At 47.7% G+C, this 18,935-nt stretch overlaps 1 protein-coding gene across 2 annotated transcripts in view; it reads left to right on the top strand.

Annotated features, from left to right (window-relative positions):
* The window catches only part of LOC144155795 (dual specificity calcium/calmodulin-dependent 3',5'-cyclic nucleotide phosphodiesterase 1A-like), a 670,747-nt gene that overhangs the window by 217,305 nt on the left and 434,507 nt on the right, over positions 1-18,935 (top strand). The gene's annotated exons all lie outside the window — the stretch shown is intronic.

Below are 18,935 nucleotides of genomic sequence, written 5' to 3'. Positions count from 1 at the left end.
TCTTCAAGTTTCTGAGACTGAAATTATGGCGCAAGGGGGGTTGCCAAGAGCTGAACGAGCGCCGCTTTTTTAACGCTATTATATCGAAGCGGCGTCCGTTTTATCAAAAATCGTTTTCTCGAATGCCGGTTTATAGATTCACCAATGTTCGTTGGTTTTTTTCATTTAAATTGTTATTTTATTCAATTTATGTACTATTCATCCCAATGCTATTTAAACGCTTTTTACCAGAGGGAATATATTAATTAGAGGTGTGTTCAAGTTTAATTAATTGTTTTTCATCCTTTTGAAAAATTCCCAGTATATTGCCGTAGTTTCGCAGTTTTTTTCCCGCAGCTTTTTGTTCAATATTTGTTGCCTTTAAGCTTTGCGAATTTTCTCATTCTTGTGTGCGCTCTAGAGAATGTGTTTGATATTTTGTTAATTGTAAATATTAAAATTGTGGCCGCGCTCCACTGCTTCCAAGGCGCTTCCATCAGAACAGCACCAGCTAAAAACTGATATGCGTTAAAAACGGTTATAAAAAGTATAAACGACGCCGTAAGAAGCATGCATATACGTGAAAAAGTCAATGGCGCTTAACCGAAATGGAAGCAATTATACATTTACAGCACACTGTTACAGTTAAAGTGTCGTGAATTATACGAACGCAATGGTAGTGCTGCACCTGAAATTAACCCCAATGTTGAGCATTGATGTTTGGGATTCCAAGTTACTACTATTTAGACGCCTATGAACGGCCCTAGGACATTTCGATGTACTGGAACATTTCAATGCGGGATGTTACGGTGCAAGCATTCCGGTGCACCGACATTTTCGTACGCCAACTTTTCTGCGAACGGATTTGTGTGCTTATTTGTGTGAAACTTTCGGCAACTTATTATTTGCGTAGGTATTAGGTTATGGATGACTGTCTACGCACTGATTGCATCGTTTGTGTTTATGCTTTGAAAGTTTTCGGTCAGAATTTGAGATTTTTTAGAGCTTTATTTAATAACTCCTTTAGGCAATACCAATTATTATGTATCTTATTTTTTTCTAGGGGCGCGGGCGAGGGTTAAGAAAGTCACAAAAAGAGCAGCTTCTTGCCGCCTTGTGTGGCGCCTTGCATCTGCGCAAAAAGAGATATTTAACGATGTTACGGCACATATAATGTTACACTGACGTCGAAAGGGACAAATTATGCAGCTCTTAAAGCTTTATGCTGTCGTTCATGAAACTTTGTGTAAATGAGCTGAAGAAACGGTTTTCATTAAGACTTGTAACAAATAAAACTTGCTCAAACGTAGGCACTTCCAAAAAAAGACGTCTATTGCTAAGCTTGCGCACCAAGCTTCTGAACTGTGCCTTTTCTGTGCACCCTTCGGTGTCACACACAATAATTGCAGCTCTTTTTCCTAGGTGTAAATTCCGAGGACACCTAAGCACTTTTTTATGATACAGTGATTGAGAAAGCATTAGTGTCCAGTTGCCGAACGTGCACTCTCAATCGTCCTTTTTTCTTTCCTGTCTGTCTATCTGTCCGTCTGTCACTCGATTCAGCCGCTGGGCCAAACATGAAACAATGCTGGAACAAGGAGTATATATAGGCAAAACCGTCCCAAGCTACTGAACCTGGCGGAGTGCATATATTTCTACGTGTCAATATTGTTCAGAAGAAAAACTTGGCCGCGTATCTGCTCGCTTCGCTGCAAATGTCGTCGAAAGGCGATAGTCTTCTGCAGCCCCTGCCGTCTCATACATTCTCCTCCCCCCTCTCTCACTCCTCGCGCGTCTGACGCGATGGAGGGTAGCTAAATTAAATCCACTTTTCCCGCGCTGCAGAGCTCGCACGCCATCTGTTGGAACCTTTGCTACTGTTCGGCTTAGGGTTGCGCTCGAGCTCGAGGCTCGGGCGCCAGCTTCTTTTCGTATTTTTTGGTCAAACCATTGTTTTAACGCCTCTTTTTTAAATTGCTATCGTGAAAACCAAGGCCATGTCTATGCTTATTTAAAAGAACGCGCGTAATCCCGGTTATGTGCTTACATTTTGCCTCAAATGTACCTGGGGTTTCCTTCGCGCCATATTATTGGGACATGTATGACAAATCTTGGCAGTTTTAGAAGTTTGGAACGGTTTTGCGTATATAAGCGTCTTGTTTAATAATATTTATAACTTTTGAACCGGTGGCTGAATCGGTGCCGTCCACCGGGCGGGCGCCCTAACATCTGCGCTTCATGCTCGCCAAATAAAGATATATCAATCAATCAATCGCGTTTAAGTAGCCCAAGAAAGACTATCGTCTTTAAAAAAGCATTAGGCATAATTGAGGCAAAACATTAGTGCATAACTGGCCGCAGCAGCGTTCTTTTATTCAAAAATAGACGTGCGATTGGTTTTAATAAAAATGCGGTAAAAGACGGTGTCAAAAACAGGCCAGATAAAAGTAAATGTAATAAAAGAAAGATGTCTCCTCAAGAGTGAGAGAGAGAAACCTTTATTTGGGGCAAGGCTGGCCCTAGGCCTGTTGGGGGAATAGGATCAAAGGAATGGGTAAGGAAGGGGAGCAGACCGGCCGTTCTATTCGCCGCGAGCTCGACATGTAGGTGGCGACACCGTCGCGCTGCTAGTGTGGATGCTCCGCAGAGCGGCCCGTAGGAATGCACACTGTGGGCGCGCTTCGTGCTTTTTTCTCGCAGTATGAGCGCACGAAAGGTGCAAACAAGAGTGGTATGCTGTAGTTCGGTTCCTAAACGTTCAATGTATAGCATGGAAGCGGCAGTCAGTTTTTATTACTACGCCAAAAAAAGCGACGGCTCATCGGGAATCTCAGAATGGCCGTATTTGTGACAATGAACTTGTACGCTGTGGCTCGTAGCAAGCTCGATCTTTCCCGACTATGGCTTTGAGCCTTCAATAACAGCATAAATAGAAACAAATCAGGAAGCCTCGATCTTTGAAATTCAGTTTACAACGGCAATCTCAATCGCTTTCACTGGTAGCATGACGCATTCTTGCATTTGTGGGATGCCCTGAAATGGTAACACTACTTAACTGCCCCGAAATTCTTTCTAAGAGCTTACGATATTTTTTGTGTGTTCAAAAGGCAACATAAAATTACTGAATTTTGATCAGCGCAGAGATATAAATGTAACCGCTCTAACGGGTCTTTTAAATGAAATTTTAGTGACTCTGAAGGAAGGTTTGATGAATAACGGTTTCGGATCACTTATTTACAGCTTTCGTCGCAAGTGAACTTGCGAATTGAATTGTCAACGCACGCAGTACAATCAACATCTCATGTTTAGCTAGGTTTTAGCAACGTGACAAGCAGGTTTACAGTGTGCAAACCAAGCTTCTGGGACCTCACAGTGAGCACAAATTTTCTGTTACGGCTGCTCTGTTGACCAATTGCGTTCCTTTTAAAATCTAACAGGTGCCTGCAACACTGAGATATGTTTGCATTCTTGCGTATAAGGTCGCTTACGAACCCTAAAGATGGCAATAAATGAAGTTGCGCTGTTGCAGATGTAGTAAAACATTTCCTTTTTATTTCTCGTTGCGAATCAGCGCAACGGGTTCCCGGTAACTACTTTGTTTTGTAAACTGAATATCGCCTTTGTCTTTTATTTCTTGAGGATTGGTTAAAAAATGAAATTCTGTGCATTTCCTTTTTTTTTTTTCGTGAAGAGGGGGGAGGTCCTGCTAACGGTGCAAGAGCAGAGAGAACAGAACGCACGTAACGCGAAAAGCCAAACTATGGTCATCAGTATTACTTACAATCGAAACTACACTAGGCGTTGTGTTCTGTAGCGGTGAAAAAGCAGTACTTTAACACGTATTTTCAAAATTAATTAACCCCCCTTTGATCCGAGATTGTCCAGGAATTGTGGCTCGCCTTTTTCAAAAATGTATTGAAAGCAAGCATTGTGGGAAAAAATTAAAAAAAAAATCAGCGAGTGAAGGCACACACGCCCCTCACACATGTGGGCAACAACGTGCACTATATTACGCGTTTTCTCCTCTTTCTTTAAACTTAGGTCCACCTTAAGAGGTTAAGACGTGACCATATTAGGCATTTGGTTATGCTGAGTGAGACACGTTTCTGGACAAGGTGATTCATGTCGGATTTGAAATATATGAAAATGACACACGAAATGCCACATGACAGACGCAAACTCACAACTGCTTAATTTTACCGAAAAATCCCCCCTAAATATTCTTGCGCATCCATAGAAACGTATTTTAAATAATACGTAAAATTAGCAACTCAACACAGCTGAATAAATGTTTATTCCTCCTCCTGAGTATAAACAACGACTGTCCAAAAATGGTATTTATTTTAGAAATATACGGGAAGGACACGATCGCACAGGCGCTTGCTGGTGTAAAATACGTGTCCGGTAATGTATGGGCGATAGCTCAGGGGCCGTGTGCAGTGTAAATGTTTTTGTTTGTTTGTTCTTTCTATAAGGACACAGCGCAGTTTTACAAGGGTGTGGAATTTGCACGCGTACGCAGGTCTTGTCGCTTCTTACCCGTTTCGCGTACTAAACTTTTATGCTTTAAATAATCACCACGCCACCTTCAAAAAGCACCCTTCGACATTCCCGAAACGGCAGACGACTGCACTCAACAATAGGAAAAGTGCAATGTGTGGAAGCAATGTTCACACTCAAGCGGTGACCACGGCGAAGATGTTGCGTGGAATTAAACCAGCGCATTAACCCACAACGGCCGCTGATTATTGCGTTTCTAGAGGAAATGCGCAAGCAGAGGTAACTATGTCATTGCTTACTGCCAAACGAGCACACATATTGGTTGTTTTGTCGTGTGCAGCACGCGTCTTGCGCCGCACGCAACGTGAAAAAGCAGACGACGCGAGAGCGCCATCCACACTAGGAGCGGTTCGTCCCGCCGCCGCCAGGGGCCGACTCTGTTCGCGCTCGGGGCGAATACAGCTCGTGCTAGACCGCTTGTGACTGCGAATACAGCAATCTTGTGAAGGATGGGAGTGCCCACGGAGTGAGGGTCTATGGCTATCGCGGGATCGTTGGTGGGGGCAGAGAAATTTCTATAGCGAGTTAATTTGGGGCAAAACCAAATGAGGTGGTGCAGATCAGCTTTGGTTAGGGAGTGGCACTTGTTCACGAATACCTCAGCAGCTCTTGGAAGCGTAGGTAGAGAAGCCAGGAACCCAGGCGGGGTGAGGTTTTTTTTTGAGGCGCTGTTCCAAGAACAATTGAAAGAAAAGGTCCCAACAGGTGGCGCGCGAACCAAGAAAACGAGGGAAAAATGAATCTAATTCATCAAACTTCAATTGCATTAATTATGGGGCAGGCAGGGGGAGAAGAACAGCGTGAGGGGGAGAGGGGAGGATGTTACGAGGCGGGGGCGGCCGAAGGCTATGGTATACATTTGCAGCAAAGCAACCAGATACGCAGCCAATTTCTTATCTTCTCCTCGTGACTATGACTCGGCACATACCCGGGGAACGTACTGTAAATAAAAATACTACTTACAGTACGGTAGCATACCCCATTTCAGGTAGTATGACGGACAGGGCGTTTCACGTAAGAGCGCTAGTCCAAGAATATTGTTCACTGATCATGTCGCACACTAGCCGGTGGTTGGGGCGGGGAGTATTAAAATATTTTAGTGTACGTCTAAAAGAAAAGAAGAACCTACCCGCAATCAGTAGCACCTTTCTCTTCTTGAGCAAAGCTGCCTCAGGGGCTAGCGCGTGCAAGTCGATCCAGCACGTGCTCTTTTCAGAAGCGTTCTCGTCGGGCCGGCGTGCGTCTTTTTTAGCTTTGGAGGCACCGGAAAGCCCGTTGAGCGGACGCGTCCCACGCAATAGAAAACATTCATAACGTGTTTTTCTTTTACTTGCCGAAGACTTGCATATGCTCATCTGCTTGTTTTGGCACTGTCGCGTTAATTGCGTATTTCTTTGTTTTCCGTTACTCATAATGTTAGTATACTTGCACCTCAACCTTAACGCAAAGTAGGTAAGGGTTGAGGCATTTGATTTTTGGTTTTTTATGAACCCCGAAATAATAGATTATGATCTTGCTCTACCGCTTGTGCTTTGCAACAATAACGCAAAATGTTTTTGTGCTGCAAATTATTTGTCAATGCAGATATTAGCATAGGAAAAATAATTTTCCTGAATTCGGGTGTGAATGTTCGCGCGTAGAAATTAAAAGCGAGCAGAAAAAGAAAAGCTCGTTTCGTTTAATTGCATGCGTCTTCAAAAGACGCCCACATATCAGACACCTGATTAATTCTAATGTACGAATCAATGTACCAACGCAATTTGTGCAAGTTGTTCAACAGCAAAAAAAAAAAAAAAGTTGGGGTTGTGCCAAGTGCGAACAAGTATCATGCAAGCGGAAGGAAATAAAAATGCCCTGTGACAAATTGAACAGATGACCCCTTAATGTCGAAAAGGCGACCCATGGGACCTGAAAGGCTTTCGGAACCGACGTCCCCCAACAACACGTTTCATTCCGTGAAATAGCCAGGACACCGGGCTGGTCGAGCGGCGCGGTGAGCAGACGATGCGTCCGTAGCAGACGACAAGACGACACTGGCAAAAGTTAACTCATTAGCGACGCGGCAGTTGACCCGAGCCTGCTCGATACGTACTAACGCACATTGTTTCACAAGTCGAAAGAAAATTGTACCCGGGTCTTTCCTTCGAGTGAGAAATGCGGCACGAGCGCCACGAAAAAAGCAGGCGCCCGAGCGGGGCGAGCCCTCCCCGTCCACACGGGTAGGGTGCCTCGATGCGCGCCCGCAGAGCGGGGGCGCATCGAGGCACCAACCGCAGCCCATGCGGGGTCGTTTTGTGAGGGCTCCCCTCTTGTTTTTTTTTTTTTTCCTTCCTGGTTCGGCGAATTACAAAGGCGAAAAGCTGGCCTGTTTGGGAAACCGTCGCGAGCGGCTAGACCCTGTGTGAAGGCCCTGCTTCTCGCACCGCGGGGGAGAGAACAAGAGAGAAGGAATTGTGTCTTCAGGTCGCGACGCCACGTGGTGTCAGTTTTTCGAAACTCGACGCCGTGTCCCGAAATCCTGGCCATGAGTCAGAACTAATTACACTAACTTTCGCAACAGTGTCCACTAATGCCTAAACGCATACACCATCGACGGCTATCTGTAGAAGGTTAGGACGGGGCGAAACAGTCAAAAGAGGATTTTCGGGCCGGGTCGTCAATGCAGCGTCACCTCTATAAGCGCTGCATTGTCTAGTTTTCCGGAATGGGGTATCCAGGGTAGGGGGGAGAAGAGAAACGCCGCGGCTGGGGTGATGGCGATAGGCGACGGCGAGGGGACGGTGAGCGACTGTGGCGGTCAATAGGTTGTTCGACAGGCGGGCGGGAGCCCGTGTCGTCCTGGGCTCGGCGAGGGTCGTCATTGGGCGTTGGTAGTTATAAAAGCCGGAACGAGGTCGTGGTGGCCAGCGGCTTGGACAGTATCGAGAAACATGACCGACGCGGTGACAGGCGAAGCAAATCGGTTTGTCGTCAGGTATACGCCATTCATCCGGGTTGCGATATCACAGAAACATGTACGGGGCACGGAGAGCACTGGCGGGCGGAAGATCGTGGGTGCAAGGGCGACTTATGGAGCACAACGAACCCAGTCCACGACTATCGAGCTCCTGCCGTACTACGCTCTAGATCAGGGATATTAAGACACACCAACTGTGTCCGATCATAGGTATGTGGTATTTGGTCTCCGAATGGTGCAATTACTCCAGAAAAAACGCTTAAGCGAGGCCGCATTACAACATCTGGTTGAAGAATTAGCAAGTGATGACTGGATTCAAGGTTTCACTCATCAAGATATTGCTACACCAAGCTCCCTCAAGTCGTCATTGGACAGAGTTTACTCTAAGCTGGAGTGTCTCAAAAGAAAGTTTGAATGGCTTCCGAAGCAGCACAAGGGAAACATGTGGTGGAGTGATGCCATTGCTAGAGAAAGATCAGCCGTGCGAGTGTTGCGCCGCCGGTACCAGCAATGTCGCGACCCCTTTTTATGAGCGGATTATAAATTTATTTACTATCGGCAACTTGCTGCTTACAGGGAAAATATTCAGCTTGCAACAGACAAGGCTGTGCAACAGGCGTGATCTAGAGCGTCCGGCAAGAACCTTTTTGGACCACATTTTAATGTGGCGTTTCACCAGCTTAGAGCGCCCTCCGCTTTACCTTAACTACATGTGACGGACGACACTTCGACAGCATCCATAATACAGTCGGCGGATCTTCTTATGAAGACTCACTTTCCTGTTGATGAACGTGATGACACCCTGGCCCACATGGCAATGAGAACCATACTGGCTTCAACTCCATACCCCACGGAAGAACAAGATGATGCATTCACGCTAAAAGAACTGCAATTGGCCTCTCGAAATTTAAATGCTAATGCAGCGCCAGGTCTCGACGGTGTCACAACTGCCATGGTTCGTCTTTTCGTTCATCATATTCCTAATTTTTTACTGTGACTTTTCAACTCTTGTCTTGCGATTGACCACTTTCCCCCTCACTGGAAACAAGCACGTGTCACCTTCCTGTTAAAACCAGGACGCTCACTCACTGCACCGTCTTCGTACCGGACAATATGCATGACATCCATGATTGGCAAGCTTTTGGAAAGAATGTTAAATGGCCGCTTATATTATTTCCTGCAACGATCTCGCCTACTTCACCCACAGCAATATGGTTTCACTAGCGGTCAGAGCACAACGTCTGCCTTATTTGCTTTACGCAATCGACTGCAGCAACATAAAGACAGTGGGGGACTTTCACTCGTAATATCACTAGACTTACAGGCGCATTTTATAGCATCTGGCATCACCGACTATTATATTTTCTTCCAATCTCATCATTGTCCCCGCAACATCTAACCAGCTCCTGAAATCGTTTCTAAAGGGTTGCACCGTCTGCTTTGACACATTTTCAGGAAGCACTACCCATGCCACTTCAAAAGGCTCTCCTCAGGGCTCTCCTATCAGCCCACTTTTGTGGAACGCATATGTGTATGATATGCTTTGCTTGCCCATGCCTCAAGATGCATACATCAAAGCGTATGCGGATGACACCGTGATCATTATTCATGGTCGTACACGCCGACAGTTGGAGGCGACTGCTGACGTAGCACTCTCTACGATAACTGCTTGGGCTGGAGCCGCCAAATTAAAGTTGAACCCCGCTAAATGCTCCTGCCTCCTTGTCTCCAAGGGAGACCACGGGGCTATTAGGAAACCAACCATCAAGCTCAACGGCGCAGTTATCAAGCAGGTGACAGAAATGAAACTCCTCGGAGTGATTTTCGACAGTCACCTCACATTCGTGGCGCACATAAACCACTTGAAATACATAGTTGAGAAGATGGCAGTTTCGCTCTCACGATTTGCCCGCATGCATACAATAGAGAGTCGATCTCATCTCCGTCAGTTAGATCACCTTGTGGTCCTTCCCGCAGTCTCATACGCAGCGCCTGCATGGTGGCACATCAACCAACACCATCTACTGAAAGCCCGGGTGCACTCGCTGCTAACATCTTCATTATTCGCCGTCACCGGGGCGTATAATACGACACGGGCCGCCACCCACGAAGTCCTTGCCGACGCGCTTCCGCTTCACATCCACCTAGACATCACAGTGCGCATGTTTCTGTTGTTTCATCACCAGCAACCAGTGACCTTCAACACGGCATCGTTTGACCCTTCCGACGTGCACCTGCCCGTCAAGGTCGACACACATCCTGCGCGACGACTTCGTGTCCGTTACGACCGTCTCACCAGAACGGAAACAAACCGCAGGCTGCACTCCTCCACTCTGCACGCTTTTACAGACGGATCACACACGCCGACTGCATCAGGAGCAGTCTTTGTCATTTTGAATGGGGCAGACCTTGTGTATGCGGTGAGGCGGTTCCGTGTGGCGTGTCCAACTACGTCGTTTGATGCCGAGGTGATTGCTATGCAACAACTCGTATTGTTTCTCTTGGACGACAGACCCTCCTGCCCCGTCAGTATCTATTCAGACAGTGTTTCGCTTTTATTGGCACTCAATAACCCATTTAATGAGTCCACTAACATTCATCGCCTAAAAGAGAATATTTCCCTACTCTCAAGTTTACTGCCTGTATCTATATACCACGTGCCAGCTCACTCTGGTGTGTGGGGGAATGAGCTTGCGGATACTGTCGCCCGCAGTGCTGCCACAACAGGAGAGGAGGTTCGTGGAAGGTGGTCGAAAACCATGGTGCGCTGTTTGCTGATGAAGGTCGGTCGCTTGGTATGGCAGGAGACGTGGAGTACAAACAACTGCGACACTGAATTATATCAATCGACCCCCAGTGTATTGGACCTTCCTTCCTATTTCCCTACTTCCAAGAAGCTTGCTCACCTGATAACCGGACACTGTCGATTTGATTTGATTGATTGTAGGGTTTAACGCGCCGACGCAACGCAGGCGATGAGGCGCGCCGTAGTGGAGGGCTCCGGATTAATTTTGACTACCTGGGGATCTTTAATCTACACCGAAATCTCGTACACACGAGCGTTTTTGCTTTTCGCCTCCATCAGAACAACACCATAGCCACTGAGCCACCGCGGCGGGTACACGGTCGATTTCCTCATTACTTTCACCGTCTACAACTCACGCCAAACTGTCAGTGCTACTGCGGTGCGCCTGCCACTTCGGTTGGGCACTATTTAACAGAATGCCCGAAAACGGCCAGCTAGATTCAGAAACTTCGTCGGCTGTCGACATCACCGTTACAGCCGCCACAGCTTCGTCACCTTTTGGACAGTTCAACAGCCGTGAAGATTCTCATGGAGCTCGTCGATTTTATTTCTCGATCTATGCCCGAGGTGTGACGCCTACGTTTGTTCAGTGACTTGCATCTGAGCCCTGTTGCGCCCGCCGTGCCCGCCCTTACCTTCCAGCTCTCCATAATGTCGGCGTTGGGGAGTGTTTTTTTTTCAGCGTTTTCTTTCATACCTGCACCCCCACTTGCCGAATTTTTAGTTGAACTGGATAACACCTAGATACGTGCCACCCATGGACTGCACCTCAGAGATATTGTGTGCCCAAGGTCCTTGTGGTACAGCGTGTGACCTGGTGTCTGAGAGGATAATGCCGCCTCAGGTCTGATTCGGGCTTTCTTTGAGGGTGCTACACACACTTGGGATAATCTTTAAAAAACTCACTGTTCCGACCGCTCTCTTCTGCTGGTACTGTCCCTGCAAATATTGCACATATTAAGTTCATAGTTTACCTTTGCGATGCGCTGTGTAAGGCTTTTGCTATATTTGTATGTTGTTATTTTATTTTAGTGCTTAATTGTCTATGTGGGGAGTTGGTGTAACGTTATGTGATTGCCTTGCTTACTTTGGTGGGAGATCTATTTATTTTTTTCCCCGTGTTTATGGGTTCTCGGGATTAGATGTTTACACGTGGCCTTCCATTCAATTTTAAATTCTGCGCGTACAGTGATCGGTGTATCGCAATATGGGTTTTCTTAGAGTGGAACTGCTGCATTGTGTGATCTTTTGTGCCGAACTGAGTTGAGAACTTTCTTTCTTCTGCTTCGTTTTATGTTCCTTCGCGCTTAGTTATCCTTTTAAACTTTGCTTGGACGTCCTGCTGTTACGTACGTCGGGGAATCTTTTCTTTTAAACATCAAATTGCCTTTTTCTTAAAAATGCTTCGTTGGCTTTTCACCCTATTTGTTTATTTTATATTGGCTTCAAACCTGCCATAGCCTAGAGCTGGAGAAGGTCTCGTTCCCCACATTTCTTTTTTCTTTTTTTCGTCAGACGGGGAAGGGGGGGGGGGGGGACATGGAATTGGAATTGGAATTGGGTCAGGGATATCGGGGGTGTTGAGTGGTCTGCTGGGGAAATGAAGGTTGGTGGAGCCATTGCTTCCAGCTGCCGGAGTACAATGCGCACCACATTTTCGGGCGAAGTGTCGCGTGGAGCAGGTGGTGAGCCCTCGCAGGACGATGTGGCCGCTGTGTTGGGGAGCCTGGTGAAGTTTTGGACAATGTGGCGGCATTTCGCTTCCTCGAAATGTTGGCACTCAGCAAGGACTCCATCCACGGTAGAGCAGTTCTTGATAACAAGTAAGTTAAAGGCGTCGTCGGCAATCCCTTTCAAGATGTGGCTGATCTTGTCGGACTCGGACATGTTGGGGTCGACCTTGGCACAAAGGGAAAGGACATCTTGAATGTATGCTAAATACGGCTCCTTGGCCGTCTGAGTACGCGTGGAAAGCTCTTGCTTGGCAGCGAGCTGACGTCCGAGGGCCTTCCCAAACACACTCTTCAGCCTCCCTTTGCAGATATCTCAGCTAGTCAGCTCATGTTCATAGGTACCATACCACGTGAGGGCCGTCCCCTTGAGATACAACACGACGTTTGCCAGCATAATCGTGGGATACCAGTTGTTATGGCGACTTACACGCTCATACATGGTGAGCCAGTCATCCACGTCGACGTCGCCGGTTCCGTGTAAAAATCCAGGATCCCGGAGGTGGGTCAACACAATCGACGGTGGCATATGGCCGGTTGAGGGGGCTGCCCGGAATCGATAGGCATGGTGTCCTGAGAGAGCTGGCGTCCGCTCCGATGCTCCGTCGTTTCACGGGATTGTTGTAGCACCTCCACCATGATGAAACGAGGTAGGCGCGATTAGAATCAGCTGTATTTACACTATTTACAAAGGGGGAAAATCTGAGACAGAGCAGATGACGGTTTTAGCTCCTGCCGGGTGCCACACTGATCGTCGTCTGTCTCGTCCTCCACGACTGGCCACATGCCGTGCAGGGGGATTTCTCCTCGTAGCAGTTGCTTCACCACTTCGACAAGGAAGGCTGCACCGTAACAACATTAATGCTCACATATGAAAGGATGAAGGTCTTAGTGCCTCTTATGCATAGTATTTTCTTGTGGGGCGAAAGTGTGACACACCGATCGTTAGAGAACAGACGGGTTTCGTCGTGGAGCACACCTAGAATTGCGTCAGCATTTATTAGAACAGTAAAAATTCTTCGGGAACCTAAGTGGATTTTCGTTGTTTGGAAGGTGAAGCCTAGCGATTATCTAAAATTTCTTTACTGTGACATCGTGTTTGCGTCTCTTTCGTCGCTTTTGTTCCTTCTCCTTTTGTCGCGAACTACTCTGACAAGCGGAGTGGCTGCAATTCATGCAGCATCTTCCCCACAGTCACAGTTCTCCTCTGCGTACACCTGTTCTACTCACCCGCCATCACGTTCACCAGTCACGCGGCACACAGAAGGCTGATTCTTGTTCCACCTCGGGCAGGGTGCCGAGCTAGCGCAGTGGCAACGCACTTGAGTTGGGCTCTGGAGACCGGGTTGAAGTCGCAGACTAACCGGAATGTTGGTTTGTTATCTATTTTCTCTTTGCTGTGGCAGCCATTTCGGGGCCATCCGTGTTGCCGCCGACGAATACGACTTTTTGCGTTTGATCAGAGGGTTTTCGCCGTAATAGTAGTCAGTTATCTTTATTTGACGATAGACTGAGTTACTCCAGTGAATGACGCCACCTCTTCCGTACACGCACAGGGTTCCGCGCAAAAACTATTCAGCAAGTACTTATAAAATTATGGTTGCCTGCAATAAGATAACCATATAACCTTGCGAGGTTTAATTGCGCTAATACTTGAGAGAGTCTGCTAAATTATATCGGAAAATGACTGCAATTTTGCCTTTCCCACACAACGGTAATCTTGACGGTAGTATTTCGCAGCCATCGGAGCCGTTGATGTCCAGAGGTCTCTCTTAGCCTCCAGAATGTTGTCTAAACCCTAATTATTAATCGAGTCTAATTCTCTTCACTTTATTGTCGTTTTTGTCCCTTCATTACTTATCTGCGCGAATTGGCCCCAATCATTAACCTTACGTCATGAGAGCTGGGTCTGCGACGAAAGGCGGCGGTCTCATTGGCCCGTCAATAAAAAATCATTTTGTGATATTACAGGCTAAGATAAGCTACTTTTGTTGTAAATAAATGATTAACTTCTTTAACCTCGTTGCAGCAGAGCGCACAATTTTGAGTGGCTACGAGCAGGCGAAGTGTGCACTCGGGTTTCCTCCGACGTCGAGATAGACGCCAACATTAGAATAATAAAAGAAATCGGCGAGGGCCAATGGTTTCCTTTATACTGTGCTAGTCTTTGTGTCAAAACGCTTTCTGCGGACACGTGCTGCAACCTCGCTGGATATTAGTGGGGAATTTCCCAAGGACTAAATAAATCCCATTTGGTACGTCTGCGCGGCTGACGTCCATGCGTGGAAAAGCGAAATTGGATACTTCATGCCAGGCTGCGTCCGCACTCACCGCGCTCTTCGCAAAACTTCAATTATACTTCCGATTCCCGCGACACAGTTCGCTGGAAGCGAAGGATCCACCGGCGGCAGCGGCGGAGGGCGTTGCGCTACTTCGGATCTTTTTGCATCCCACCGCCGCCGTTTTGTTGCCGAGAGCAGCGCGCTTTGTTCGGCAGGCGAAGGGCGAATAACGCGCCGAAAAAACGACGCTGCTGGTCGTTTTTTCGGCGCGTTATTGGCATAGCCGCGGATCAACTCAATCTGGGTGCGCTAGGCGTATACGTGCGGCGCCACAGGGGCAGGCCAGAGAAAGGCCCTTGTTCGCTGTGCGAACGAGCCCCAGGTGCTTTACTTGGGCGACAGCGGGGGATCGGGAAGCGGGTGCGCATGAAGTGTGGTACTTTCAACCGTCCACGGGTTCGACCCTTAAAATCTCATCTGTTCTACGTCCTGCTCCCGTGTCGAGGCGACGTCAAGAGGTGGTCGAAGATTGATTCGCACCACGCTGCTTCCGACCGCTTGCAACAACATTTTTATGATGCCCCGCTCACTCGTCGCGAGCGGCGTGGAAGCGACCCTTACACCCTTGCGCTGTACGTTGTTGTAAAGTTGATGGATAATTTTCATTCCCTTACACTTCGTTCTTCCTGTTACGATTTTCTTTGGAAACAAGTTTAACTCGACTTCTGTTAGCGCGTTATTCTTTAGCAGCTACATCTTCATTTATTTGCGGTACCTGTGTTTTGTTCTTTTTTTCTTTTTAGTTTCGCCTACCGGAACTACTCATGGACGGCTCTTGCCTGTCATTTAAACACGCTGGAGCAGTACGTATTCAGTAAGTCTAATGTTGTCAGTCCAAAAGCGAGTTGACAGAGGCAACCTGACCGAAAAGTGCTCGTCCATGAAACCCCCCCCCCCCCCCCCCCCCCGACCCCACAAACAAGGACGAGAAGAAAAAGAGGACGAAATCACGTGCACAACATTTTAAAAGTACTGTGAATTACTTGTAGATACTTTAAATTACTTTGAATTGATTTGAATTTTTCTTAACCTTCTTTGAATTGGTCGGGATTACTTGTAATTCTATCCAATGACTTGTACTTGCTTGTAATTGCTTAAAATTTCTGGTATTTTCTTGGAAAAACTTTAATATACTGTGACACTTCGACTTTACTCGCGATGTATTGACATTACCTGCAGTTACGTAGACATTGATTAAAACTTACTTTAAACCACTTGGAATTGACTTTGAGTTACTTGACGTAACGTGAAGTTACATGTAATTATCAAGCAAGGCTAAAATTGGGGCTAGTTGGTTGACGGGTTGGCATTTTCTTGTTATCAATTTATAACTTTGATGCGGAACAGTGTCTTTTCATGTATATCTGTGTGTGTTGTGGAAAATAAATCAGTTGTTATTTCGCGCTTCGTCCCGTCCTTGTGTGCTCTTCCCTTGTCTGTTGAAGTTTTAATACAGCGCAGTTCAAGAAGATGTAATTATCATTTACACTCCAACGCATCATCAGTTTCTTAGGAGCCCGTCATTATGATCGCTATGACGATGCATGTGTGTGTGTATGTGTGCATTTGTGTGTGTGTGCGTGCGTGCGTGTGTGCGTTTGCGTGTGCGCGTGTGCGTGTGCGTGCGGGTTTGTGTGTGCCTGTATGTGTGCGTGTGCGTGTGTGTGCGCGCGTGCCTATGTGTGCGTGTGTGTGTGCGTGTGTGTGTGCGTGCGTGTGTGTGTTTGTGTGTGTGTGCGTGCGTGCGTGTGCGTGTTTGTGCGTGTGTTCGTGTGCATGTGCGTGCGTGCGTGTGTGTGTGTGTGTGTGCGTATGCGTGTGCGTGTGCGTGTGTGTGTGTGCGTGTGTGCGTGTGTGCGTGTGCGTATGCGTGTGCGTGTGTGTGTGTGTGCGTGCGTGCGTGTGTGTGTGTGTGTGCGTGCGTGTGTGTGTGTGTGCGTGTGTGTGTGTGTGTGTGTGTGTGTGTGTGTGTGTGTGTGTGTGTGTGTGTGTGTGTGTGTGTGTGTGTGTGTGTGTGTGTGTGTGTGTGTGTGTGGCGTGCGTGCCATAACGAACTTTACGCCCTGCGTTATGGCACAAGCGTTGACGAAAGGCTTTGGGAGGTATTGCTATACGTTTGTCTAACCGCAGTCCTGGTCTGCCCGAGCAAATGAGTATCGACGCCGCACAGCAATAAAACAGCAGACAGTAAACGGAGCGTGGACATCATTGCCTCATAACCTTGCTGCAGCCGCTGTGATTGACCGAGGCGGCCTGCAGCGGAGGGAGTGTAGAGCACAGGGTGCAGAAAGTCAGCGAACAAACAAATTGCGCTTTCGATCCAGTGATTCCAATTATCTATCGCAGAGCCCCGCCTTTTATGCTGGCACTACTGGGACACAAGCTCCATGCTGCTGAACACACACTCCGCAAGAAGTTCCGGTCGCGGCTAACTTCGAATACACGACGGTTTCTCGCGGGCTTCCAGAGCCGCGGAGGCTCACACTGCAGAAAAACAGCTTTTGCTTTGCTTTTGCAAGAGATTGAGCCGCAAGTACCGCGCGTGTATCACTTCCGCGTGGACTGAGCCAGCAAAGCTCGACCCAAGCTGAACAGACATTGAAAAAATGAAATGCACGGAAGGCAATGACCTATTGCGCCAAGGAGGCAGCGCCAGTGGTGGGGGATTTCGAAACATTTGCACCAGCCGTGGTCTCCCTGGCTGTTCTGCCTGCCTGTGGGGGGTTAGGTATACCGTCGTGGCGGACATTTTCTGGGCGCTTTCAGTAGCGGAGCGAAGTGGCTAATCTGTAGCCCTTCACTACGGCGCGGCTCGTAGCACAGCACGCGCAGGCGTGGAACCAGTATTTGGGTTTGATCCTGACTGCGGCAGCTGTTTTTCTGATGGAGGCTATAGAAAAAACGCTCGTGTGTCGAGATTGACGCGCACGTTAACGATACCAAGGTGGTCAAAATTAACCTGGAGCGTTCTGCTATAACGCGCCTTGTAGCCCGGATGGCTCGTTGCGTAAAACCCCCAAACTTGAATGCGAAAGGGAGTCGCCGCCTCAGTTTCGTCGGCATGAACCTGCATGCAACAAAAACATCAAAGGCCCTTTCTTAAAGGGGCCATGAAGACAAAATACAAATTTGTTTTATTCGAAATATTTAGTGTTTTATAGTTCCCCCACCGTTTGTCCGGCAGCAAATGGTGCTTTATTCACTGAGAAATTAAACAATTTAAGCCAACGTATTAATTCTCCCGCTTAATCGTGTGTTCCGCGAAGTCAGCGATGATGTATCTAGAGCAGGTACGAGAAACGATTGTTAGTGCTGCGACTAGGGCTGCAGCGAACGGCCAAACATGTTTTGTTGCCTCGTTTACCGTTCGCCCTCCCAGATGGCGCCACAGTACTGCTCAGGACCGCTGTCCGCGCTCGCTTTGGTTGGACCGGATTTGTTCCTGGCTAGTTTTTGTTACGGTTGACAGTAGCCGCTTCGTGAAGCACTGGGTATGCTTGACAAACAGTCACAGAAGAAAATGCCGCTTAGGCCAGTTGGCCAATGTAAGCTCAACGCGCCGGATGGCTGTGCAGCTACAACCGGCCTAGTGCGCGCAGTACGCACTGGTGCTTCATGTTTACGTGTGCGTTCGTAGCTTCCATTGTTTACCACACCATTCTTACTGCTATAAAGATAATAGGCATTAAATTTAAGCGAAAATATTTCGTTCTGTAAGCTTGTAAGCCGTGCCTGACTTGCGTTTGCTTTTGCCGAACTGAGCCAATCGCCCAGCTGCCCATAATCCGTCGTAGGTTCTAGCTGGTAGGGAAATGAGCTGGTAGGTCGCAAGGCCATTCTCCTTTTTCTTAACTACAGAGCTTATTTGAGTCAAGTTTGCGTTAAAAATAGTGTCAGTAATATTTTAATGAGGCAAACTTTCGAATGAACCAGACTTGCATTTTCTCTTCATGGCCCCTTTAAGATAAAGATGGTTAAAACTGGAAATTGCTTCAACAGTGTCGGAATGGCGCAGTCGGGTAGGCGTCAGTTTCAAGAGCGAGGGACCCAGGTAAAATTCCGACCACGAAAAGCGTCTTTTTCAAGAGGCGCTTGATTTGCCTTTGCTTATCATCATCATCGTTTTTTGAAACCCATTGTGTATTATTGGATTTCCTGCAGTGCGTTTTGGCGGGACATCGAACGCCATCAGTGAGGCATGGGAAGCTTCGCTTTAAAATGGGCCAAAGCAGTCGCGGTAACGAAGCGTGTAGGTGCGAAGACCCCACCGTAAGAAGTGAACGCTGATTGGCTTCTGCTTCTGCCCATAGTTCCGGTCGGCAATATCTAACTCGGGTAGATCGCCAGCCATTTTTTTTCCGCTGAGCGTCGTTCGATACTTCTTCGCCGGTTTTTCGCTGCTTGGAAGTTCCCCCTGTAGATTGTGGACCAAGCTTACGGGCCGACGTATATTATCAGGGACCAGCGCATAGCTTGGACAGAAGAAGGTCAACGCATACGACAGCGATCCCGAGCGCTGTCACAAGTCGGCACGGGAGATACCTACACGCAGCAGATCCGCA

Source organism: Haemaphysalis longicornis, unplaced genomic scaffold (assembly GCF_048455015.1).
Source record: "Haemaphysalis longicornis isolate Haplotype H1 unplaced genomic scaffold, Haemaphysalis longicornis Haplotype H1 scaffold_1, whole genome shotgun sequence".
Taxonomy (NCBI): Eukaryota; Metazoa; Arthropoda; class Arachnida; order Ixodida; family Ixodidae; genus Haemaphysalis; species Haemaphysalis longicornis.
The sequence above is the reverse complement of the archived record's forward strand: the minus strand, read 5'-3'. Positions and strand labels throughout refer to the sequence as shown.